This window comes from Cygnus olor, chromosome 12 (assembly GCF_009769625.2).
Source record: "Cygnus olor isolate bCygOlo1 chromosome 12, bCygOlo1.pri.v2, whole genome shotgun sequence".
Classification (NCBI taxonomy): domain Eukaryota; kingdom Metazoa; phylum Chordata; class Aves; order Anseriformes; family Anatidae; genus Cygnus; species Cygnus olor.
This window is the reverse complement of record NC_049180.1, coordinates 7346398-7374011: the sequence shown is the minus strand read 5'-3', so window position 1 is coordinate 7374011 and position 27614 is coordinate 7346398. Positions and strand designations below refer to the sequence as shown.

Here is a 27614-nt window from a genome sequence, read left to right as displayed (position 1 = left end):
CACCCAAGCTATCAACTCAGGCTGTTCAGGGTAGAATCATAGAATCATAGAACATCCCGAGTTGGAAGGGATCCATAAGGATCATCAAGTCCAACTCCTGGCACCGCACAGGTCTACCCAAAAGTTTACACCGTGTGACTAAGTGTACAGTCCAATCGCTTCTTAAATTCAAACAGTCTTGGTGCAGTGACTACGTCCCTGGGGAGCCTGTTCCACTGTGCAACCACCCTCTCGGTGAAGAACCTCTTCCTGATGTCCAGCCTAAACTTCCCTCGCCTCAGCTTAACACCATTCCCGCGGGTCCTATCACTGGTGTTTACAGTGAATAGGTCACCTGCCTCTCCACTCCCGCTCATGAGGAAGTTGTAGACTGCGATGAGGTCCCCTCTCAGCCTCCTCTTCTCCAGGCTGAACAGGCCCAGTGCCCTCAGCCGCTCCTCATATGTCTTCCCCTCTAGGCCCTTCACCATCTTCATCGCCCTCCTCTGGACACTCTCCAACAGTTTAATGTCCTTTTTGTACTGTGGTGCCCAGAACTGCACACAGTACTCGAGGTGAGGCCGCACCAGCGCAGAGTAGAGCGGGACAATCACTTCCCTCGACCAACTAGCAATGCCGTGCTTGATGCATCCCAGGATGCGGTTGGCCCTCCTGGCTGCCAGGGCACACTGCTGGCTCATATTCAACTTGCTGTCGACCACAACCCCCAGATCCCTCTCTGCGGGGCTGCTCTCCAGTGTCTCGTCACCCAGTCTGTACGTATAGCCAGGGTTGCCCCATCCCAGGTGCAGGACCTGGCACTTGCTTTTGTTAAACTTCATGTGGTTGGTGATTGCCCACCTCTCCAATCTGTTCAGATCTCTCTGCAAGGCCTTTCCACCCTCATCCGAGTCCACAACTCCTCCAAGTTTGGTGTCGTCCGCAAATTTGCTCAAAACACTTCCCAGTCCTACATCCAAATCATTTATAAAAACATTGAAGAGGACTGGCCCTAAAATGGAGCCTTGAGGGACCCCACTAGTGACCATCCGCCAGCCAGATGTGGCCCCATTTACCACAACCCTTTGAGCCCTGCCCGTCAGCCAATTGCTCACCCATCGTATGATGTTTTTGTTAAGTTGTATGCTGGACATTTTGTCCAGTAGGATCCTATGGGAAACCATGTCAAAAGCTTTGCTGAAGTCCAAAAAGATCACATCAGCTGGTTTCCCCTGTGGCATCCTATATATATATATATATATAGTGGCATCTTATAAAGCTATGCATCTGAACAGAAAATAATTCAAAATTCAGCAGCTTAACCACACAGAAAAGGAATATTTGACTATGTATCTTAGCTTTTAGTGCATTTCTTTAGAAATACAGAAAACCCAATTAAATTCCTAGTTAAGACTAAGCCTCAGCTAAGCAAGTGAAGAGAACCAGAGTAGCTGTAATCCCTCCCAGCAGCTGCTAGATTCTTGTACTAAACAAAGATCTCAGTTTTGCAAGTTCCGGGTTTCAGCTCTGATTGCAGTAAAATCAGCAGAAAAAGAAACTAGCTAAGCTTATTGATCTGTTCTATACTCGATACAAACTTATTAAGCTTTTGGAACACAATATCAACGTACTCTGCTTGGTCTCAGGTGCTGACTTCTATGCTACATGAACCCATTCATCTTGCACAGGATTTTTAACTCATGGCTTATAAAGATTCCATTTTGTTCTGTCAAAAACAACCTAAACTCACTGCATTTTAAGTGGGTTTGAAGTTTCTGCTGAATCTGATGATTTTTGAATCTTTAAGAAATGTCTGTCTATACATGGACTCAAATAACAGCGCTAATAGCAGCGCAATATAGCAGTGTCAAATGCTTCTAAGTAGTGAATGTTTCATTTCAGCTATAAACATATGTTGTCAAAGGTGATTAACTGTCTTATTGCGATAGATTAGGCAGCTTTTCCTGTATTCTGGGAGCTAACAGCATTTCTTTTTTTAAATCTACGCTGGACAGTGAAGTGTTCATAGGAAGATTTAAATAACTCCTGAAGCAACAAGGTGGTCCACAGTCTCTTCACTCTCTACTTCAGGGTTTCCATGCTACATTTTGTAGTGCTTCACCACCTTCAGGTGGAACAGCTCTTGACTGTTGTTTCTTAATGTTCTTCAATTTTCAGATACTAAAAACTCCCTTCTCGTTCATCTTTCTTTTTGTGTCTGTTGACAAGTTTAAGAACTATCACTTTTCCCAGAAGTTGAAAGATAAGGGACTCCATTCAGCGCCCAGAAGTCAGCTCTCTGTGGATAAGGGTTTGCTGAGGCAACGCGTAACAAAAAAGGCAAAGGGATAAGCAAGACCACTGAACACACATGATAAATTTAAATAGATCTGCTAAAGAAAATTTAGTACATAACCATTATCAGTACGGTGACTTGTGTATTTGTAATAACCAGGAATCATAATGGCCTTGGCTCTATATGTAAGGAAGTGAATATAAAGTAAAAGCTTCTGGCAGAGATAATTAAAAACAGATCAGTCAAATCTAGGCTCTTCTCCTCAGCCCTCAGTCTTCTCCCAAACCAATACTTACTAATTCAAGGATTCCTTTGGGGGGGGGGGGGGGGGGGGCGGGGAGTGGTTTAAAGTATCCAAGACAAATTACCTCTTCTAATACCTTCCACTTTGTTCAGAAAGAACTGCGACTCTCAAGAAGTATGGTTCATAGAATATGTTTCTCACTGCTGAGAGAAGTTAGAGGCACTAGAAGAACAGGCAGGGACTATTCAGTGGACAGTCAAGCCAAAAAATAGTTCTCGGAAAAAAAAAATCCAAATTAGGCAAGGTTGTATACTATTGTGAATTAATCAACAGAAAAGCAGCAGGAAGAGACAGATGAATGTCTACCAAAATGTGTTCTAATAAATATTCTTTTTACTTTATGAACTCAGACTCACTCTTATATTTGCAGGAACTATTTTCTTTGACTTTGACATGGCCTGTGTGGTTAATGATGTATATTTTCATCAAAGGTGCATCTTAATATATACTCTGATTAAAGGAATTGAAGGTACCACGTAAGTTTTCACGAAGTCTTAAGTTGGAAGGATGTGAGCTTCCCCTAGATGACACCTGATTTATTCTATATATTCTACAAGCCATTTACAGGAGCCAAGAAATACCTGCCTCAGTGGGAGCTTAGCACTTGGCTAGATTTGATACTTTACACCAAAAGGTCCCTTACCATATGGATATCCTCAGTGAGGAGCAATAAGACTGTGCAACAGCAAGATAGAATAATTCACCTTTTTTAATTACACCAAAAGGATAAAGTTATGTTGAAATGAAAGCTGGTGTCTTAACTTTGTCAGGAGAAACTTAACAATCAACAGATGCCAGTGTCAGGATAAGTTTCCAGTAAATTAAAATCAGTCCTTAGGAGTTAGCAGGAACTTAATTTAGCTGCCACTACCCCCAACTTACTATTTTTATTTTTATTTTTTTAATTTCATTATCATTTTAGTTTCAAGTGAAGTGGTTAGTCAGGTTGACATGCCCAGTGACATGTCCAGTTTCCTCCCAGTCTCAAATGACACACATTTAGTTGTTTATTTTGGAGGATGAACTTGAAAAAAAAAAAAAAAAGCCAAAAAAGCTGATTTCCTGGAGCTACCCATTCCTGCTAAGTTCCTCCCATGAAAGGCAGAGCTGTAGTGCTGATCAGATAATCTCTGGGAATAACTGGAGCCACGGCATCAGCCACGAGAGGAAAATAAAACTTTCAAATGAAGAGCTGCAATTGGATTATGCAGTCTTCTCATTATCCAGATTCAAATGCCTGATGAACACTGTATGTGCAATGAAAGGAATGTCAATGTTGCATATAAAGCAGCAACTCAAAGAGTCTGTAATTCAGCTAGCGCTAGCCTGTGCCTTTAGGCACAGCCGCAAGCAAGGGGTGCTCAGAGCACTGCCCTGCTCCCCAGGAAGCCTAGGGAGGCATCGAGGCTCCTTGTAGGCCCGCGCTGCTCCTCATCCGCTCCAGGGAAGGAAATAAATTATTGCAGCTGACATTCCTCTTCATGCCTGGCCAGCTATTCTGATCATTAGTAAGCAGTGGTGTGGAGCCAATTCTATGCCCATTCTCTGCCAATTCCTTCACAGGGGGAAGTATCTGGAAAGCAGACCCTGAATGTTACACTACTGCTGAATCCAAGATTGGGCAGGCATTAGCCAGTGGAGGAGAAACTCTGCTTGACTGAATAAAGGAATAACATCTAGAGTAGCTGATAGTAGAGGGCACGTCATTGCCATCTGAATTGCCATTTGTATCTCGACAGAGTTACGTATCTCAGTGAAGTGACAATAACATGACAGCGCTGTTGCCTAGGATGACTAGGAGAATATTATAATTTATCTACCAAGATGATCATCTTTGTATCAGTGTGGGTAACCAGACATCTGAGGAGGATTTTATTCAATCTTCCTTCCCTTAGGGTGCAGCTGGGAACTTGTTTCTGGTTGTACTTGACAGAGAGATATCATTATGACATTCTTGTCATTGAGAAGATTCTTGATGAGTATTTACTAGGACTGAAAAGCACTCCTGAGAAAAGAGCAAATTCTGTTCTTACTTTAGGAGTAATTTATTTGTAAAGGCAGTAAGCCGTTGTTGCAAAACTCAACTTTTTCTATAAAAACAAAACAACAACAAGAAAAAAAAGCATGCAGAAAGACACCTCAGCAAGAATACATGGGTGAGAAATAAAACTCTATAGTCTACTTCATTAGTTTAGCTTAGAGAAATACAACACATGCCAAAAAGCAAGTTTTCTTTCTGCTGCTATAGTACCATGTAACTTTTAGCACTATTTTTATCCAGCTGAACATACTGACACATACAGAAACAAACATTTGTTTTCCCTCTTTTGTTCCAGAGGTAAGTACTGAATTTTCAGGTGTGTTTTCCCCTGAAACTAAAAGTGGTACGCAGAAACTTTCAACTTTGGTAGCTTATCAGCCATGATGGAGATTGAGCCCCATGCGCATTACTACAAAGCACTAATAAGCACATTAGTGCAAAGATGCTCTCTCAACACAGTTTAAAAACTCACTGCAGCCAACAGAAGCCTTTTCTTTCATATTAGAAGGCGCAAGGTGAGAGGTGAATCATGTGTACATAAACAAATACCCAAAATATTAGGGCATAAAAGTTACCTAAACTGTAACTGACATTCTCACAATAGCATTCAAGACTCTTGCACATGTATGTGGTGCATGTTTACTGGGTGACATGAAAAAACCTGCTTCTCCTTCAAAAAAAGTCATGAAATGACATCACACCAGGAGCAAGAACTGAAATAGAAATTTCCTAATACATTTCCATATGAGTTTCCTAATAAATAAAGTTTCCCACTGATAGATAATATGAAAATTTGGGGTTATTGCTAGCTCTTACTGACACATCGGTAACATCAAGGGCTACACATCCCTGTTTACTTGTTACTATTTGCTCTTGGTCCTCCTTTCAAGAAACAGTAAATTTGTGTATTTTCTCTACCTTATTATCTCTAATCCTTGCATGGGAGGAACTTCTAGGCTGGTTTTGGTACTCTTTAGAGTATAATGTGTTCTACTGCATAACCTGGAAGTCAACAGCCAGCCTTAAAATATATATTTGTTCTTTGTCTGTAAAATGGTGTCATGAGATCTCTCATGTTCTTCTCAATGTGCAAATCAATAAATAAATAATGTTGTCTTCACTCTTTTGGGCTGTTTTTCAAAGCCAAGATAAACAGCCTAAAACTTTGTTACCAAGTGACTACAATACTATAAAAAAACAATATGTGAAAGCTTGAAGACATGCTGAGAATTTTGTAGTTTGACTAGTAAGTGAACTTATTAAATAAGATTACATCTCTGACAGCATTCAGTTCTTGCACACATACATACAGACATATAGTATTTCTTTGGTTTACTTCTTTTCCTCAAAGGCTATTATAGGCTCACTGAATGAAGTCTCAGACAAAAATCTTTCTGCCACATGCATACGTTACTGCAGTCAGCAATATTGAGCCTGCCTTGAATTTTTGGACCAATTAAGTGTTTGGTAACTTAAATTAGTTATGAAAAACTGTTCTGGATTACACCCTAATATCAAGCATGCAGGCATTTTCAGGGAGAAGCGTCTCCATGAGACAAAAGGAGAAGAAACACTTTTTCTGTAACAGTGCCTGTTGTAATCGCTTTACTTACAAAGTGGTGTGAGTGAATAAACTTTCAAAACTGGCAGACATTTACATAGAAAAATATACATGTGCAAGAAGTACTCTCCTGATGAGACCCAAGAGACTTACCTTTATAGGTAAGCATTCTCTAAGCAAATTGCCAGCTTGTTTTTTGTTGTTGTTGTTTTAAAAAAACAGGTGCACAGAACAGGCACATTGCAGAGGCAAAAAAAAAAAAAAAAGAAAAGAAAGATAAAGAAGAAGTGAGAGAACAGCTTTACGCACCCAAAAAGATGTTGAAATCATTCAAAACAAGATAGGGGCAGCCCCATCTAGCAGACTAAGCAAGTGATGCTATAGATTCATAAGCAAGTAACTAAGCCACCCACACTGCCTGCATAGTCTGCCAAGAAGACAGATGGTGCTTCCTGTGAAATATCTTCAGATGTTCCTGATAGTTTACAGCATACATTTTATGGTAGAAATAAATGGAAAAAGTAGTCTTTTATTCCTTACATTTTATTGGCTACAAATGTTAGGTTATGTCCTTTTAAATCAGCCTACTGAAAGATCTGCACTTAATTAAACCCTTTAAATAATTGGTAGATTTTAACTTGCCTGTGGAGATTTGATCTCCATGCTTGCAATTTAATCTCAAATGCTCAATCCACATTTAGTTTAGTTAATGGTTTTTACAGGCAAATGCCCAATTAGGAACTCTCTATACCTTTTGGGCCTCCCCAGGCTCAAAATACCTGTGCTAAGTAAACATGCTTCAAAAAATAAATAAATAAATAAATAAATAAATAAAAAAGAAGAAAAAAAAAGAGAGAAAGAAAAAAAGTGGGACTAGCCTGTTTTACTAATGTTTTACAATCTGTCTATAAAAACTACTTGTGCTTACAGTTTGAAATAATCATAAATAGTGTAGTGTAATCTGCAGATCACTTTGAATACAGAGAATTTGGATGACCATCTCAACTACAAGGAACAGAGATCCTCTACTTCCAGTTACTCATGCTATACACATTTCTTTAAACCCATTTGGTTTAAATATCAGGTCACTATCATTCATACAAGCACAGGTGAAAATAAGTGACTTTTAAAATATATATACACCTTCTCCTGTTCCCATCCCCCCAGGAAAATGTAATATTTACTGAATACACAACATAAAGGACAGCCCCTCTGCTCTGGTGGAAGTGCAAACTTTTTCATGGAAAACAATACAGTTGAAACTGAATGGAATCCCACAACACAACAAACAAAAGGGGAAATAACTCTTACCTCCTTCCAGCCTTGTGGCCCTGACACAGGTAACCTCCACACTTTCTCTGTTTGGAGGTGCAGCCATCAAAATACCAGCAATCAGGATGTGGCCACTGCCAGTAACCCCAGATCATAGATACGCGTGAAGTGGTGGATTGGTCCAGTGAGCGATGCAGTGCGGCCCAAAGCTCAGTTACAGAATTGCAGAGACCACCAGCCAAGTCCTCAGGACTCCATTACCAGAACACAGAAGAGTTATGCTGTAGTTCTCTGGCTTTGGTACATGATGTAAAGTATTCGTCAGACCTAAAGATAAACCAACATGGATCCAAAATGCTTTTAAAAATTGTTTTCCCCATTTTCATTCACATTTTTTACTTTATAATCTCCCTCTTTTTATCAGCACTGAATTCAAGTTACTATCAACATTCAGTCAAGGAAAAAAGGGCATGTGGCTCACCCATTTTCATACTTGTATTATTGTTATGTACAAATCACTTTGTTTTAGGAACCCACACTAATTCATCACAATCCTACTCATTTTTCTACTGGAGAGGATGGGTTTATGGGTAGCTACTATTTTTCAGCCTGTATTTAGTAATGGTTTTTAATCTCATAATCACTGACAAACAGGCTGCAAGCTTTGTGTCAACAAGCTTATGTGAAATATCTCCATTCAGAGCAAGATACACCTCTGTTACCTCTGGGCTTTTTTGTTGCTGATCACTCCATTCAGCACAGGGTATTGCAGCCCTCCTCAGACATTCTTTAATTCCATTTCTTCTGAGCAATCAGAGTTCAAAAATAAGAATAAAACAAACAAACAAAAATGAAAAATACAGTCATCCAATAAACGTTTTAAAGGACTCGTCCCAAGGCCTATTTCCTATTTAATGGTTATTTAGCCTATCTCCCCAGAGCTCAACCATCTGATGAGAGACACATGTAACCATCCAGCTGTTTCCTGTCCCCAACTACCACAGAGATCTTTTTTTTCTTTGTCCTCATTTTCAGCAGGCAGCTGAGCCAAGCTCTCACTAGACTTGATGCCTGTAGCAAGACAGGGTTAATTGGCCCTTGTTAACCCGCTCCGAGCCAATATGGCATTTGAAGGACCCCATCTCAATATGCCTTTATCTGTCTCACCACCAAAACGTCTGTGCAAGTTTCACCTCTTTAATGAAAGCCTTGATACAAATCTCTTCACAGTGCTTGCACCTACACTGTCACAATCAGCCAGCCATAAAAGTGCTAATCAGATGTTACAAATAAGACTCATTAGAATATTGGGTGCAGGTTGTATCTACTTCAAAGGAAGGAAAATTGCTGGAGATTCAGGATTGATATTGAGTCCCTGCTTAATCATTTATCTTCATGAAAGACAAGTATTAGGAAGCACTTACTCTGATAGGATATAAATCCACGGTCCTTACAGCATTTGTGGGCATCTATGGTGCTGTTTGACTTTTCATAAGGAAGGTATTCAAACTGCAAGGCAGATTTAGACATGTTTCAATTTGCTTTCATTCTCTCCCTTCCCATTGCAATTCAGTTAGCTATATTATCTTTGTATATCTTCTCTTCTAAATAGCATATGGAACTATATTCACCAGCCTGTGTCTGATCCTACTTTGCTTGTCACGTATTTCAGTTTAAACTAGCCTTGAATAATCCTTTACTCTCTAGGTGCAATGATTAGGATTGTGTATAAGCCCTGCCAAACGGTGTAATAAAAAAGGAGAGTCCCTCTCTCCCTGCGCAAGGTCACATATGTACATGCAGGGACCGACACAATTTGCCTCTGTGAATTCTTCAATATGTTAACTACCAAAACATTTAAGCTAATTAATTCTGACATAATAGCTTGGAAAAAATCAAGCATTCCTTATTCCAGAAGAGTAGCTCTATGGAGCTGTAGATGTTGGCAAATCAAAATAATGTTATATCTTTAAATGCTACTGGAAAGCATAAATTGACAGCCTGGAGATGAAAAACCTCAGTTCATCTACAGAAAGAGATAAGAACAGATCCCCTATTATTTGACATACACAAGAGCAAATATAAAAGGACACTTAGTCATTTTTCAAGGTAGGAACAAATCAACAGCATTCTGCTTACGTTTATTATCTACCTAAACACTTTCAAGCTTCCTCAGAACCGCACTTTCTTTTACTGTCTATTGTAATGGCCATTAATTCATTTTCTCATTTGCATTGTCCCTCCCATTTGAGGCTCTTTCTCATACTTCCTTAGAAAAATGATTGGCCAATCACTGGCTAAATGACCGTATTGATTTCAGGAACTGCCTGAGTAAAAGCCAAACAAGCAGCCCCAGGAACAGGGAATTTCCTTGATGCTCTGATTCTTCAGACAGTCTTTTCTCAGCTGTTTTGTGCTACCAGCCTTTTTGTCCTAAGACAGTTGTGATGAAACCCAAGTGTAGCCTCTGATTTATTAGGAGATATGACTAACATCACCTGTTTTCAGTGCAGCTCCTATAATGCAACTTGCAGGGAGGTACAATCGCTCTGACGCCTCATCAGTTTAGCTGAAATCAAAACGATATATTCAGAAGAAGGAAATTGGCTATTAAATGTAAACCATACAAAGACTGCATTCTTAAGTCTACTGTGCCTTCAATTAGATCATTGAATTAACTGGCACACAGAATGGAAAGTGAGCCTTCTCCTTACAGCAGTAAAAAGCACTTGAAAACTTGCAAAGAGGATGATGCTTTTCAAGCTTTTAAGAAGTAAAAAATACTCCATACATTCTAAAAGGCAAAATGTTGCTTCCATTAAGAATCTTAGTTAATTTTCACATAAAGCAACTCCAAATATTTTAAAGTAGGGAAAGAATATCTGTTTTAGCAGATACATACTTTTAGTAGATTAATTCACTCTGTCCCAGAGATAAAACTTTTGTTTTGGAAAGCCTTGGGATGCATGGTGATGAATAAATTTTACATTCCAATTTAGTCACAGAATATTGTAACTATGTTTTGCAATAATTTTGAAAAGTAATGTCTTTTTTCAGGCCTTTGGTAACAGAAGTAACAAAGATTCCTATCTGGAATCTATTTTATTTTGTAATTATGCAAATAAGGTTGTATATTAACATTAATCATACTAAATGAAGATATCTTTTTCAGTTTGAAAAACTGAATAATTATTTATTAACAATGACTGGTGAAGGAGCTTAAAACAAATAAGATTGCACTTTAAAGAAGCTTGCAAAAAATATTCTTTGGGAGGGTTGATTTTATTTATTTTGAAAAAGTGTGGTAGGCAAAAATATTTAAAACCAGATATTATTTCTGAGAAATGTGGTACAAATGTCTTTCAAATGCATTCATATTTATAAATCCAGTATCTGGGTTATGAAAAGGAAGCTAATGTGTAAATATCACTTATTTCCTTTATTTAAAAAAAAGATGAATTGGCATCTGTCTCTTTTATTAGTAAATAAGTTATTTCTAATTAATTCATTTAAGAATGAATTTTCTAAACAAATGTTCTGAAAAGCAGCTGTGTTATGAGATGAGATTGCTTTCTGCCACTGGTGCTCCGAGTGCGTGGCAGCCTCAGAGCTCCGCTCTTGCAGAGTGCAGCTCATCAGGTCACTCTGATCTGAGGCACTAGCTGTGCAAGCTTTGGTTTGTGTGTCTTTCTCAAAATGAACTCTGTCACTCAGTTCACATGGTTCAGCAGCAAATTGATCTCTCTAAGTTCATACAAACCCAAACTCCTAAAAGAATTTCCTCCTTTCCTTAGACCCTGTGCCTTCTTCATTAACTTTGATATAGGCTCCCTGCCTCACTTCTGCTGTTTCTTGTGCTCATCTTCTTACACGGTAGTCAGCAGCTTCACCCTTTTTGCAGGCTTATCCAAGCTCACACTGTAAAAGCTGTGTTTGTCCCAGCTACAAAGAATCGCTCTGTATCAAAGGTGAGGCATGATGCAGCCCACTTCCAGTGGCCAAGCACGGGGAGCTGGCAACTAGCGCTGTTAATGGTGATGCTGACATTGTCTAGGCTAGAGAGAGTTCGTCTCTGCAAGCCAGCCCTTCCAGTCAACACATATTTGGTATCAGCAAATCCATTTTATTTTTTTTTTTTTTGGCAATACGGCTTCTATCGTTGTTCTATCACTGAATAAAATAAGCTGCATTGGCAGTGGGATGAGGCTTCTAACGAGGTAGGAATTTCCTGCCTTGCTAGGCCGTGTTAGTCACTTTGGCTATCTGTTACAGGTCGAGCAGAAGGATTCTTGTGTAGTCAGTATCAAAAGACAGGATCCTCCAAAATGTGGTTCGGCACACTGAAGAGACAGATGGCCAACAGCGGGGTGGGTGAAGTCCTCTCTGGAGCACTCTTCCCCATACTGAAGGGCACAGATGTCTAACTTTGGTTTGATGTGTAAAGTTAGCTCAGGCAATTTGTACCCAATTATTTTACAGGTGGTGAGAAGCCTAACACAGCCATGCTCACATACTTCTGAGTGCACTGTCCTCTCTGAATAAACTTCAGGTAGGCTGCTTCACGTGCTTCTCAGCATGGTAGCCAGCAGAGATCAAATATGAGACATGTTTAGCTCTAAATCAAAAATACTCTCTGTGATTTAAGCTTACTTCTTTGACTTTACATCAAAATGGAGCAGAGGAGACAGGCTTAAACTGCAATGAATAGGAAAGCAGCAAGTAGAATAGCATTTGTGCTGAACACAGGAACTAGCTCTTCTCTGATACCTGTTCAACTATTGTTTTCCAGGCTCAGTTAGGGTTGCTGGAGTAAACTTTTAAACCCCATTATTTTGTATGTGTATTACAAATTATGGGTCAGGGCCAAGTTTTTCTGCACACTGTACAAACACCTAACAAAAAGTATCACTAAACGGCCCGTGCCTTGATGAGCCTGGGGATCCTGCAACGGGAACTAAGCAAGGTGAATGTCACCATGGATGACAAACACGAGACAGATAAAAGCTGGGAGGAAAAAGGAAGCAACAGAGCAGAAAAATGATCAGAGTCCTAGGTAACAAACATTCTGTGAACTCTGTGTTTCTGTTCTAATCATCTGGCTTGTGGCTGTCTCAGGTGTTTTTTTTCCCCCTCTTCTCCCTCCACCCACATTAACATTTCCTTGTGGACTTAAGTCTTTTCCTGTTGTGTTTTTGCATCTTTTTCTTTGTTTTTTTTTTTTTTGTTTGTTTGTTTGTTTGTTTTGGGGGGGTTCTTTTGGTTTTGACAGATACTTGATTTTCTGTTTGTAGACTTTTGGGACACTACATCATTTATCTGCACTAAATGACTCAGGACAATACAGGATCTGATTTTGATTGTTTGTCTTCTATTTCACTACTAGAAATAAATGTTATTAAATAATAAATTTGATTGTCTTCTTCAAATTGGTTGAATTCTCAAGTCTATTCTTTCTCGCTTTTTAAAATCTTGCTAATATTATGAAACGCATTACGGGAAATCATTCACTACACGAGAAGTAGATTTAATAAAGATCTTTCCCCACACTCAGTAATAACTGCTTTAAAACTATGCAAGTAAAAATTAAGAACTATCATTCACACTTCTGTCTTCAAGTATTTAAGGGAGTTTTGTTTAGAAAGTTTCTTGATTTTAAGCTGATACAGAACACAGCTTTCTGTTTCACTACATTGGTTTCAGAAGTAATAGAATTTTGATACAGCTAAGTTAGAACAAGGATTACAAAAACATTTTCAGTAGTAAGACAAGGGTTTTACTTCTGGTATTTTGTGAAAAAAAAAATGGGATCAATAAAAGTATTTACAGTGCATTACTGTGGGGAAAAAATAATTTGTATAGAAGTTACTGTGAGCTTTAGACTAATGGTCATAACTGTAAATGATATTGAAAAACAGATAAAATTAAATAAAGACTTGCAAAGTATAAATTTGCTGCTGGCAATCTAAAAAGGATTTTCTTGTTACTCACCCATGGGATTTGGGATTCTATCAAGGAAGCTTTCCTACTTGTCATACATCATTTCAAAGAGACATATATAGCCTGGAAACTGCTTTAAGGCAGCTGCAAGCAAGTGTCACTTTGAGTTAAATGCATTATTAAACTGTTGGGAAATTTCACATCATGGGTCATTTATCTATGCTAAATGGGTCAAAAGCCTCTACACACGCCTAGATAAATGAGAGAAGAGCAAAATTCTCCCTCGGGACGTAATACGTTGGCAACCTCTTAGAATTCATGTTGTTATTTTTAGTAGATATGAGGAAAAATGACTTGCTAAGTACACTAATTCATAAAACCAGGTGCCAAATACCCATAAGAAAAGGTTACCAAATATTTCTGAATTTTGATGTTGCTTCATGCAAGGTATCAGTGAAATGAAGTATAATATGCTTTGGCTCTCTGTAATTAATGGCTGATTGCCGGGCCTAAAAGATCCATGTGGAATAACGCATATTTTACCAGCTTAGCTACTTTGGGAAGAAATGTGTGCACTTTGAACCAGGCATAGAGGTAATAAAAACAGAGCAATATAAAGTTTCCAAAACTTTTACATGTTATTACAACGTCATTTAATTTCCTTGCAGAAGAGGGACTTTGGTTTCCTAAATCCTTCAATGCCCATAGCACGTTGCTGAGCATTCCCAGATACCATAGCATGCTTCATCAAACAAAGTAGAAGCTGACCTGGTAGCCAGTTTTAGGAAATTAGCAGCAATGTGAAGTAACACGGTGAAGTGAGCTAGAAACAGTTCTTCACAGTGCATTGGTATTCTTTCACGTTGAAAGATGAAGTTTTCCATCTCCTTGCGCGTTCGTCCATCGAGCTGACCAGTCAAGAAATAGTTGAGCAAACAATTGCAAAGGGAGTGCCATCCTTTTAAATTACAAGCAATTTTACTTTCTTGCTAGCTGATAGATTTAAAAGTATATTTGGTATCAGTATTAGTTCATAACTCTGAGCTGGCTGAGTTCACACGAGCCCTCAGCAGGATTTCTGGCACTCAGAACACAGACGACCTCTGCAGACGAATCGTGTCAGATCAGGACAAGTCCCTCTCTTTTTCAGCCAGAAGATTATGGGATATTTAACTGAATAAATAATTCACATCTAGCACGTCAAGTAAATTTCCACTAGTGCTGAAGTTAGTGACTGAATCTGTGAAAATAGCATAGTTAGCTTGGTTACTCTCACCTGTGGCAGTGACATTTCTATCAGTACATCACTGGCCTCAGCCCCCAGCACAGAGGCTTCCCTCTGGGAAGCTGATTCATTTCACTTCTTGTTTGTTTGTTTCTTTTTTACTGTTATGGTCAAATCAGAGCAACCTGAGCGCACCAGCAATCCACCAGACTCAATGCACCAGGATGGGGGGTGATTTTCCTATCAAGCCCCATGAGGGCAGCATGATGATGAAGTCATCTAAATTAATTACTAGAAGAAATTTCTATGCAATCTGGAGAGCAATGGAAGTGTTTTTAATGTATTCCTAATCTAGTTTTATCTTGAAAACTTTTATTTATAACTAGTTACTGGTTACACATTTGATGAATTTTATTTATTTATTTTGGTCAGGAATGGCTGAGTCGCTTTTATTAAATCAAAAGTTCAGGTAATCTCAGCTCATTATAAGGTTTCTGACACAAACAAAAATATCAGTTTGAACAGAATAAATGTTTATGGCTTGAGAAAAGACTGGCAAGTGTTCATTAACAGGCTAAATCATTCGAAATATCTTCTTATGAACTGGATGCGAACACCATATATTAAACCTGGATACCATGAACAGGTGTCAGAAGGCCAAAATAAAATAACTAGGAGCAGATAAAGTAAACATATATATACGTAAAATATATATAATTGCTCTTTAATGATAATACACCCTGTGAAATTCAACAACTTGAGTTTCCAATCTTGTATTAACAGACAGGAAATTAATAATAAATAGGTGATGGGCTACATTCAAATGCATTTCATTTTTTGTGTTTTTTTCCCCCCTTTTCTGGCTCTAGCATAATTTTTGCAAGGACAACTGATGACAGTCTTAGCAAACACTTTTCCTCTCTTAATCCATGGACCTTATTGCACTTCAGTCTGAATGAGTCCATAAAACATTTCCAGCACTACTTGATGGTTTTGCAAAAACTGTCTCCATGTCTTATTTTGATAGAGAACAGTGTTCAGTCTGTGTCTTGTTATAGGACCTTGAATATCACAAGCATTCATAGAAGACTGACCAAGATTCCAACCTTTATATAGTAACCTTTATATCATATCTAACACATGTAAGAATTTTAATATGAATGCAATAGGAATTCTGAAGAAGAAAAGAAACCTGAAAAATTTTAGTAAAGGATTATGACGTGATTAAAATATATTTTCTTTCAGATTACTACATGGCTCTGAATTCTAGAAAACTTTCAGTTTATAGTATTTATCATAACCATAACATCAAATTCAAATTAAAGTTACATGAATGTAAGCTTTCTCTTTAACTATTTTTCATATTTATTATTTTGTAAATTATTTTCACGTGAAGAAGACCTATTAAAACTTTAGTATGTTAAAAAATTGATGAACCAAACAAAGCAAAGTCTTGCAAGACGTTTGACTGATGAACCAAGCAAAGCAAAGCAAAGCTGATCTGTTTAAACCAACTGACACTACTGGCATTATACCAAAATGTATAAATATGTAAGCTGACCTGCCAGTGCATTTTACAAAGACGTCATTGAGAGCAAAATTAAGACATGTCTCATTAAAAATTTTCTCAGACACAGAATGTATATATCAAAGCCATGACACAGGCTCTAAATTAATTAACCTATTTTAAAGTACAAAATCTCTGTGCTAAGGTATTCTCTCTTGAAAGTTTCTGACAAGCTCCCTAGGTATCCTGATAGTCTTTTAAGCTTAATTGTCTTAATAATGTAATAATAACTTATATCACCATTAAATTCTTACTTTGTTCCTCTTTATAAATGTACCAGGATGATATGAGAAACAGATATTATAAAACAGTTTCAAAGATTAGAAAATATTCCTGATGGTGTTCATCACACAATGTAAGATTGTTTTACAGAGATTATTTTTAACATACTAGTTTTCTTCTATCCGTAGCTATTTTAGTGTACAATGCATGTTGTCATAACGTACATCAGGGCATTTACAGTGTACACAATGACTCTAAATTAAATAAGCTAGATTTACTTAATTTGCTCAGTAATAACAATATTACATTATTTTAGCCAAATGTCTATGTCAAACTGAACAGAAATAAGAGGAAAGCAGTAATTAGTCTAGGTTAAAATATATCCTCAAAGGATATTAAATATGCAAGAGCTCATCCATGAAAATTAGACTGCAAGAGGTTACACCATGTATTGGTTTATTTTGTTACATATCAAATTATCTCTCATGAATAAATATATCTAATAATGTTTAACTCTATAATTTAATAGTGCCCTATTAAAAATATTTTCTGAATCAACCAAGCTGTGTATTTGATTTTCTATGATTATCAGATTTTAAGTACACAATAATTAAATGTGCAATTTGTACTGACTTCTGCAAGCACAATTAAAAAGACTGTGCACTTTAATCCCTTAAATAGATAACTTCAATAAATACAAACTCTAGGACCTAGTACTTAACTTGAATAATAATATAATTTAAGGAACATAACAAGGTGTGAAGTTCCCAAGAGGAAAAAGATTAGTTTAGATCTCTTTGTTTATCAAAAAAAAAAAAAAAAAAAAAAAAAAGAAAAAAAAACAGTTCCTGAACTACTAAATTTGTTTGACATGCTTTGCAACATGAGCATTGCTGTACTCCCTTTCCCACAGCTACCAAGATCGTAGCTTTCTTAAAGGACTTCAAACCACATCTAATCTAGTGTGAAATCCTCACCTTGCTTGTCATTAGGCAGTGACACAATTTCCCTGTCAAACAGCTCTGAACTTGACTGACCCTCAAAACCTTCACAGAGTTACCCACAGCTGAAAAGGAGCTGATCTGGGTAACCTTGCTGCCATTTGCTGCCACAAAGCACTAAGGGATACTTTGAGAAATGAACTTGGTTAATAGGTGCTGAGGAAGTACAGGTGACTTACAAGTCCCCACATGTAGCATTAACCCAGAATCATCATTGCTCTCTCGCGATGAGAAATGATAGGAAGGACTGTTCTAGTTGCCATGGTGACCTCCGCTCAAATATTGCATCTCTCTCTCCTTTTCCTCAGGGTGAATGAAGATCTTCGAGGAGTTTTTGTTCCCTTTTCACTGGGCCCTGCCCCAGCATCAGGCCCAGCAACAGTGCCAGGCTGAACAAAGAGTGGGTGCTATTTGCTAATTCTAAAAACTCATGAAGATAAATTAGTCCATTTCCTATCATGTTCCCTCCACCGTAAGAAATGAAGATGAAGAGTGGAGCAATCAGCTAATTAACCCTCTTTTCCAGGCACAAAGAGCTGCATTACAATGTGACATTGCTCTGCCCTTTTCTTTTTGAGGTGTTTTCATGACCTATCAGAGTCTGCTCTATGAAAAGACCCTCTGCATCTGCTCTTGCAACCTGCTAATTACAATACTGTAATTAAACGCACACTGAAGCGATTGCCTTCATATATCACTGTGTGTGACAAGCAAAGAGTGACTTTCAGCTAAGACATACTTAGCTCCCCTCTTCCTGACTGAGGAAGCTGCAGACTTGTTTTTGGCTCACCTAGTTTGACTGCTGCCTGAGGACATTGAAAATCCTGGTTGTCTGAGCTGCAGTTCTGTGAAACACGTGTGCACACATCCGTGCATGCAAATGGGCCAAAGTCACTGTGAGTACGTGGTAAAATCCCACTGAAGTTACTGCAACTGGGTACGGATAAGAGAGCAAAGTGCGTCCAGTGTAGCGGTTGCCCCATCTTCCTCTCAAAACAGACAGCTTGTTTCTCAACTACTGTTTCAGATTCCTGCATCTCCCCAGAGATACAAGGTCACAACAATATCCTGGGTGTTTCTTGCTTTGATTCTTCATCCCTTCTGTGTTTCAGCATTCCCAACCTCCTTTTCTCTACCAGAACAACAGTACTTAGTTCTTTTCTAGCAGCACTTCAGTCCCAAGGAGAGCAGAGCTTAAGATGTGATTTTGCTTGGTAAAGAACAAATAAATACATTTTTTGTTATAAGTGGGTTCTTTGGTTTTGATTCATTTTGTTGTTTGCTGTACAGTACACTTTGAGACTGTGTCTGAGCTAAACTTGCTTGAGGTCCACACCAGGAGCATTCAGATGTGTTCAGCTGTGGGATACACAGAAATTTCTGCAAATCACAGTGAGAAACCACAGCAAAAAAAAAAAAAAAAAAAGTCCAGGCAGTGAAGGGAACACTACCTTACCATTGCCAGCAGTTATCTGCAGGGAAGCAGCGGTTATTTGCACGAAAGCAAGGGGCACTGAGGAGAAGTCAGAGGACTTGATGGTCACCTCCTGTTCCCCAGCCACTACCATGCTCTGCTTCCTTACTCTGTCTTGATGGGATCACATCATTATCTGAGGGGGGGGAGAAAAAAAAGTGGCCATAAAATACCAGTGCCTTTGAAGTGTAGACAAAATGCAGACACATCAAAATGTATTTTTCTTTTCTATACCTTTTTCTTAAATGAAATATAATGGTCAGCTTTAGGCTAGGTGCTGCCATGCGTTGCCGATGGGAAGTTAGAAACAACAGCAATAAATTCAGCTTTCTTCCTGAAGTACTGCTTGCAGTGTGAGGCAGCACTAATCAAAGTCAAATCACAAAGGTTTGGATTTCTTCCGTTCAGTACTAATACCTAAGGGCAAGATGGAGGAGAACCATTTGATATCGAGCAGCCATATTCCCCACACTCTTTACCAACCAGTTTAATGAAAGCTCAGTAGGGTTACTGTATAGGAGATTAGAAATGGTATCAAATCATACCAAAACCTATCATTTGATGGCACTTCTGTAGCAGCATACATGAGTTGGAAGAGTTTACAGCCAGTACTACTGATATGAACAAAATGTGTTTTTTTCCACCAGTGAAACAAAGACAGTTACACCTATGAGTAAGTGTCACAGGACTGGGACCTATGATGCTAAGAACAAAATTAGAGGAAACAAACAGCAGGGATGCCATAAGAATGAAGCAGCCTGTGCACAGCATTTCTTTGAAGTATAATTACAGCCGCACTGAAGCATGAATGTAGCCTAACATATTTGCAACCACTGTAATCAGTGTAATCATACTGCCATTTCATTTACTTTCACACATTCTGTTAAGGCATTAGGACTGCTGTGTAGACTGCTGGAATGATACAGTTAATACTGTCGATTTATTTCGTTCATGCTGATAAATCGTGTTGTTATTCTGCTAAATTCATACTTCCTTATGACTTTAAGGCTAAAGCAGCCCATTCCATAGTAGTATAAGAATTCTGCTTCTAGAATAAGAATAGAAGCCCAAATCAGATTTTGTTAGATTTTTAACACCTTTACAAGACCTCATATCTGCTGTTAATTAGCAGTATTGGGACCAAATAAAAAGTAAGGGATAACTCCCTCTCGTAAAATTTTTCTTTCTAGTAGTTATTATTTAGTCACAGTGAACACAGTGAAAAAAAAAAAAGAGGAAAGAAAAAGAGAAGACACCAAGAATTTTAATCTTGCTGTCATTCTACACTGTTCCAAGTCTACCACTTCCAGTTTTCTTTCTTTAAGCAGGTGCATTAGCAAAATAAAATAATATAATGTGAATTGCCTTGAAGGTATAGAAGGTAATTAGAACACTATAGATAGCTAAGTGAAGCAAGGGCAGGGAAAAGAAATGTGCAAGGTTTAACATCTGCACTACCATACAGCCTTTGCAAAACAAGATACAAATTGATTTGGAATAAATTACCTTGCTGATTTATCATATTAATTATAAACCTCCATTCTCTCAGATGGTTCTTCAATGCTGTTTGCATAAACGCAACAGAATGAAGTAAAATTACACGAGTGAAAGGGCAAATGATTTTTCTGCTGGTAAGGTGCTGGTGTTGATGTTTTTAATTTATCTTAAGTACGAATGTTGTATTTGCCTGAATTTTAAAGGAAAAATTCTGTGATACTTCCTAAACGAGGCCATGTAAAGAGGTAGTGGAAAATGGTAGAGTGAGTTTTTAATGAAAATTCTGCACCTTGATGTCTACCTAGGATCTTAAACAGCTATGTCATAAGCAGACTCACAAGAATGGAATCTATATAACAATTAAAATACTAATGCTCTTCTAATCACTTAAGCACCTAGAGTGTGTATCAAGGTAATCACATTCATTGTAAATTTATATGCTGTTCATATCCTTGTAAGCATTTTGAAAGAAAGTGGTGCAGAAGACACAGGTGCCTAAATTAATAAACATTAGAAAATCAGCAAGAGATTTAACTACACTGGTTATTGTTTTCATTATTAAATAATTAGTTTGAACATCTTTGTACACCTGGTCCCAAATCATGGGATTCAATTACCTTGAATGGCTTTGGGCTGCTATTTGATCACTTAATATTAAATCTGCAAATTACTGGGCATTAGGAAGAATATCTGGTGGAGGATACTGAGATTTCCCAGAAGTTTTGTGAAAAAGTTCACTAATCAGAACATTTTGGTTTGCAGATGCATTACTATAATTAATTATGGAAAAGCTTTATTAAGAGTTTTTTTTAAAGGGCAGAGCTAAAGAAAAAGGTGGCAGGAAAAAGGCTGAATAGCATCATTTAATCATTCTCTCAAGGAAGTATTTTCTTTACAGAACATGTATATTTGATACATAATTTAAGATATGTCATGTGTTCCTCCTAACTTTCCTACCATTTGCTATATATACTGACTAGCTCACAGGTCTTGTCTTGTTCAATTTCAAGAGTACTGAACTTGTTTTATTCCACCTCCAATATCTGCCTTGTGAGAATTCTATGCAAATAGAAAATTTAGAAAAGCTTTATTTGAATTTAAGACCTCCAACAGGGTCCTAAACAATACACCTCTGAGCATTCGTGATATATCTTTAAAATATCTTATGCCTTTAAGCAACAAACTGGAATAGTTCGGTGTAAAATTTCATATAAAAAAAAAATTAATTAAAAGCTGTAGGAAAGTTTCACATTGAATCTCAATATTCTGCATGATGTTTACAATATGTAATTATTTTCCTGTAGAATTCAAGAAATAATAATTAAAAAACAACAAAAAAAATCCTAAACATACTCTTTTAATGGCTTCAGTACGATAAATGTGAACTAAATAAATCTAGACTTAGAGGAAGCAAGTATCCAATATCTCACTTACTTTTACAGAAAGACATTAAATAACCAAGTGCCACTTCCACATATATACCCAGATAATGGATATAATTCCCACAAAAGTTTCAGTAAGTCAAAGCATCCTTTTCCTTTCCAAAGTTTTTGAACATTCACTGATTGCAAAACCCTGTAATTTAACAGAAAATGATTTTTTTTTCCTCTGCCTAAAAACTCACTAAAAGCAAATTACTGTGACCCTTTGAAGTATGACAGGAAAACAACATGGATGGAGAGTGTTTTCCAAATCTTGAAAAGGGCTAATTGATGTGAAACTATTTTCCAGGTCAAAACACAATAATGTAGGCAAGATTGACAAAGGAGTGATTTCAGTCTTCGCCTGCATCTCTGTAACTGTTTCTCGTTGCTCTCAGTGACACAAAAGCAGGGGCAATATTGGTGACAACCACTGACATTCTCAGACAATGGTATCCTGTTAAGGTAAGCTCCTGCAACAAAATCACACATTCTAGTATGTTTTTGTGGCATCATTTTAAGAGTTACAGAAGCTAGACAATATTTCAGATCTAAGACTTCTGCTACATGCATTTCTGAATATGACCGTTCACTCTGACTGTGAACAGACCTGATGTTCATATTCATTAGATGTTAATTTTTGTGAATGATGTAATCTGCTCTCTGGTTAAGTATTGCATAAATTACTATTTTCAATTTGATTTGAATTAATTTTTAAAAATTTCCAGAAAAACAAACAAACAACAAAAAAAAACAACTCCCATGTACTTGTTTAAAATGTGCTTTGCAGGTACATTTGTATGAGTGAGACCTAGAGCTATGCCATGGAGATGACACAGAAGCTAGGAATTTGGAAATTCATTCTCTCTGTTACACCACTCAGTACCTGTCAAGGATGATGATGATAATAAAAGCAAATTAGGGCTAAAAGGCATTCATCAAACTTGTATTAGTTGCAAATTGATGGGCCTGCTGGGAAACTTCCCAACAGTCTCAGGCCACATTACTGAGACAGCCTAAACAGCAGGGATTTGGTGCTCTGTTTGGTCTTATATATCATAAGCTTTTGTGAGATATTTACCATTTGAACTGATGTTAAGTTGGGCAGGTGTAAAATTCCACTTCTGTTAAGAATAGACTTTTCCTGTTCTAACATGATGGATAAAGGAGTGCATGGGTATTTCAGGAATACCTGTTTTTTGAAGAAAAAGAAAGTCAGAATTAGCATATTTGGTACAGTCAGTACAATAAATGTATATACAACATTGAATTTTTGCATATGAAAGCAATAAATATTTTAAAAATTAATCACTAATGAGTTTTACTGTCTCAGTCTGTTCTCACAGTATTAGAAATCAGCTCCTTCAAGTGACCATGTAGTCACCAAGGCTAAACCAGGGGTTTATATGCGTACATGTTCTTTAGGGGTAATATAAAATATAGGAGGAATGTTTCTTATTTTATTTTGAGTGGGCTTTGTTTGTTTGTTTTTTAATTAATGGAACAATACATTTCCCTGGTACACACATGGTCTGTCCACCTAATCAGTATACTTTGGAGGTGATATGGCTTCATGGCAATGAATCAGCTTATCTTAGCTGCAGGCCTTGCAGCATTTTATTTATTTATTTTCCTTCATAGCGTCTCTGAGCCATCCCTGTTGGCGCCAGATCCCAGATTACTTTTCCTTGGGTGGAATTTCTCCCGAACACAAAATAAGACATAACACCGTCCTGAAGTAAAAATGATAGTTCCCTAATAGTAAAATTTTAAAACAATAAAAAGTCTACAGAAGTGTCTATTCTTTCTGCAGCACTAAATGATTTTAGGTGAGGAAAATTTGCAAGTGCCTAGAAATAATCTGCATGGCTGAACCTATTTGTCACAATAAGTATTGCACTGGAAAAATCAGAGACCGGCATTTGTATTTTAAACTGAAGTCTTCAGTTTTTCCTCAGATTCCCAGCATTTTGCCACTGATGTCCAAAGTCAGTCACCCAAGTACAGCTAGCCTCTTCAGGACTCTGGTTTATAACAGCATCCAGGGAATAGCTAAGGCCATTTTATACTGAAGAAGTTCCCAGCAGAACCGGTCATTTAGTGCAGAATAATTGTACAGGTAAGCACCTTGCTACGGTCACACAGTAGGAATCATAATACTGAAAAAGGTGAGATTTTTTGGGATTCTGCAGGTGTTAATTAGAACGATGAAGGTGAAAGTGTGTTTTCTGCAGTTGGTAGACATAGTTTTTGCTAGGCCCCTTTACAAGTACAGTTTGGGGAGGTTTTTGAATATGTTCTTTGGAATCTATTTTGGAACATTTTTAATTGGAGGCCACATGTGTGTAGAGATAAATGTTTTAAGTCACTGGGCCTTGCTAAGGAGGCATTTGACTGCTGCCAAGCAGAGAAGTACACAGTAGTGTTACGCTGCTGTTGAAGTTAGGTAGGACTCAGGCTGGCTTAAGTTGTGTTTTGTTCCTGAAGTTTAGTCCAAGTTTTCAACAGTAACTTGCTTCAAAAGGAAAGAGGAAGGGATAAGGACTAGTTAACTCTAGTGTTTTCCACAGGGTTAACCTGAGCAATCCCAGTTATAGCAATCCCAATTCTTCAAAGCAGACCCCAGAAACCCCAAGCTGACCTGATTTATATACAATTTAACATAGAAAATGTGTATGAGAAGGTGCCAGAGAAATCCCAAGACTAAACATTTTAGTGTAAAAATTGTGATATCAAGATTAAATGTTGGTAAGGTTAAGATGAAATACAGCTATAATCTAATTATGATCCTTTCTTATTCATGACATTTTCATGTTGCAGGTTATTTCCTTTATTTCTGTTCTTTTTGTTCTTGTGGATTTAGGATGCAATATCATCTTATGCAATCTCCCAATTAAAGGACTTCTCCTGTAGCTATAAGCATCTCAAAGGTACTCTGATAAATGCCTCCATCTCTTAAAATGCTTTGAGATACAATAAGTGCCTCAGAATATGCACCCGTAAAAAAGATCAGCTACACTGACTACATGCCATAAATTTTGTCTCAAATCTGGATCATCTGTGAAGATTTAAAGGAGCAGAATGGAATCCTGTCTGGAATCCTTTCTAATTTTCATGTAGAAATCCTACAAAGTATCTGAATACCATGGAAGTTTACAGTATGCGCAAACCCAGACTGTAAGAGTCCAAATAAAAAAAAATAAAATCAAGATACGGGTGTAAGAACTAAATTGATTCATTCATGGAGGTTGCAGGTTTGGTTAATATAGTCCTGTCTCTTCTGGGATTAGTAAACCGGGTCACTTCTTTTTTCCATCCTCTATCATAAATTGACTTGCTGTTTTGGTTTGCTACATCAGCAGAATCAAATACAAACCAATTTTCTCAGTGCAATGAGGGTTGTACCAGTGAGAGAGTGGGGCTGATACATTAGCATTCCCACAGTCACATCTCCCCTATCACTTGCCCACAGTATTTTCTTGAGTGAGACTTTGCCTCATCCATTTCCACATCAGCTCTTCTCATGCTAGGTTAGCAGTGAGAGGGAGGAAAGAGAGGAGCTTTAGGATTTTTCTGTTGATTTTGCTTCACCTGCCTTGAGCTGCACCTCAGGTATAAGAAAGGCAGGTGTGACTTGAGAGCTGTTAAGGTAAATACTAGAAACTGCTGGAGTGACAGATGATACTGGCATATTATAATGTAGCCTAGAGGTAACAGGCTTGGGAAATTCCATCTAAAAGCTGCAGTGATTCCTCCAGTAGTAGATTGCTGTTGGTATCCACTGACAGAAAGCATTGAAACCAAGATGCAGAAAAGGAAACAGCAGTCCTTCTTCTTTATATACAGCCCTGCTGGATGTTTGAGCTTTCAGATAGGTTTTAAGGGGAAGAATCAAAGTGTGTGAATTTATGTTGCTTCTTAGGACTAAAATAAACTCTTCCTGCGCCTCTCTGCACTTGTAAAGCGAGGCTAGTGGCTCTGCCACTGTGAACTTTCAAGTCAAAGAAGCAGTCACCATGGGTTAGAGAAGCAGGAAATCTGCAAGTAACTGGAATAAAACAAAAAGGATCGGAGATTGCTTGTCACCCCATCATGGGCAAAGTCGCCTCACCAGGACAAAAGTTCTTTTTAGTGGGAGAGAGTAGTAACAGTGGGCATTAACATCACAGGGAACTCTTGTGTAGCTCCTGACAAGAACTTCCTTGACAAAGATTTCCTTACTGTTTGAAGTATCCGCCCTGCCTGCACAGCAGACAGCTTGCTTTCTGACTACTGTCTTCCCTGTCTGCCCTCCTATGTGCTTCTCTGTTGTAACACCCTGTATTATTACAGGCACTCTCGGCACCTGGCTGCAGGAGTGAATCAAAGTGTTGTGGAGGTAGCATATCAATTTGGGTTTGTGCCATGGTAATAGTTATTTGACGGTTAAGTGGGATCATTTCAAAGACCTTTTTCTTCCTTTTCCCTATTTCTTGGTGCCCAGATCACTGCTTGAGCTGTCTTTCCCCTAAACACTATGTGCTCACCTTTTGTGACTGTCTAAAATAGAAAACCTCTGCTCTTGTCAAAAGGATAAACTGAAACAGTCACTTATCTGGCTGAGGAATTGCACACCGGAGTGCTCCATAACCACCTCCCAGCTGCCTGCTGCTGACTGCAGACCCTTGCCCAGCTGGGACAGCTGCAGCCAGCAACATCACCGCATCCTTACCCGAGACCATCACAGTGCAGAGGATAAGCTGACCTCAAAGCTGTGAGCATCTGAAAGAAGGTGAACACAATCAAATAATCCATTTTGAATTCATGGTACTTACAGAATCTCCCCCCCGCCCAAAAAAAAAAAAAAAATGGATTGTGTGTCAACTGACTTCACATTGCTATACAAAAAACTCTCTTCTTCATTTTTCTTTCCACTGCTATTATCTAGCTAGCTTGTTAGCTGTCTGCATGCGTGCATGCACACACACACACACCACACACACAATTTTTCAGTCCATGATATCTACATGGAAAATACGTAGAACTTGTAAGCATAGCTGTGCAGGCTCTCCTGAAAGTTAACAAGATTTTAGTAAATTCCGAAGATTGGAATTTCCCCATATACAGGCCAAATTAATTCATATGTAGAAAAATTTCTGTCTACAATAACAGGAGTAAATGCCACATAAAACCCAGTCCTGCTCCCATCAGAGACAATGGGAATTAAGCCACTAACTTCAAAGAGCAGTGCTCTCCCTGTAGAGTATATTTCATGCTTCTGCAGTCTTGGCTAGATTAGTGCAAATTAAACATTGGGTTAAGTTGCCAGAGCCTATAAGCGCTCCATTAGGCTCTGGAGGATTTGGCTAATTTTAGTCAAATACTTACCTATTTTACAGAATACATGCAAATTTCATCCATGGGATAAGCCCACTGAACTCGATAGAATGCCACTAATGAATTTGGCCTTACAGCTCCACCGTCTATGCATTTATGCAGTGCTTAAAATGCATTGCAGTTCTATGCACCTTATCAAATCTTAAGAAACAACTTTTTCATACTAGAGCATACAAAATAATTTAATAAGAGTTGTAAATAAGTGGCTTTGGCAAGTGCTAAAGGATCTAATCATCAAATCATATTCAGAGCATACACAAGCCTTTTCTTGCCTGCAGGGCCATCATGGAGAAGCTTGTCTGCAGTATGTCCTTCCAGTACCACTCACTGTCCTATATCCTTGTGAATAGCAAACTGCCCCAGGGAGCTACAAGCTACATTTTTCAATCATCTCTGCTTTATGTTAAATACACTTACAAGCAGCCAAGTAGCATCCCCAGA

The 27614-nt window shown here is 38.1% G+C and overlaps 2 long non-coding RNA genes across 3 annotated transcripts in view; both read right to left on the bottom strand.

Annotated features, from left to right (window-relative positions):
- Positions 1-3079: 3079 nt before the first annotated feature.
- On the bottom strand, positions 3080-23121 carry LOC121076797. The gene is made up of 9 exons (XR_005823719.1): positions 22879-23121; positions 19114-19296; positions 18862-19015; positions 14159-14630; positions 9952-10022; positions 8878-8962; positions 8176-8254; positions 7493-7780; positions 3080-4152 (listed from the first exon to the last, which is right to left on the bottom strand). It is a non-coding gene; the product is annotated as an uncharacterized LOC121076797 (long non-coding RNA).
- A 16-nt stretch (positions 23122-23137) lies between these two features.
- The window catches only part of LOC121076798, a 39138-nt gene continuing 34661 nt past the window's right edge, over positions 23138-27614 (bottom strand). For both annotated transcript variants that reach the window (XR_005823720.1, XR_005823721.1), the window contains one exon: positions 23138-26558. This is a non-coding gene — a long non-coding RNA (uncharacterized LOC121076798). The remainder of the gene's footprint in view (positions 26559-27614) is intronic.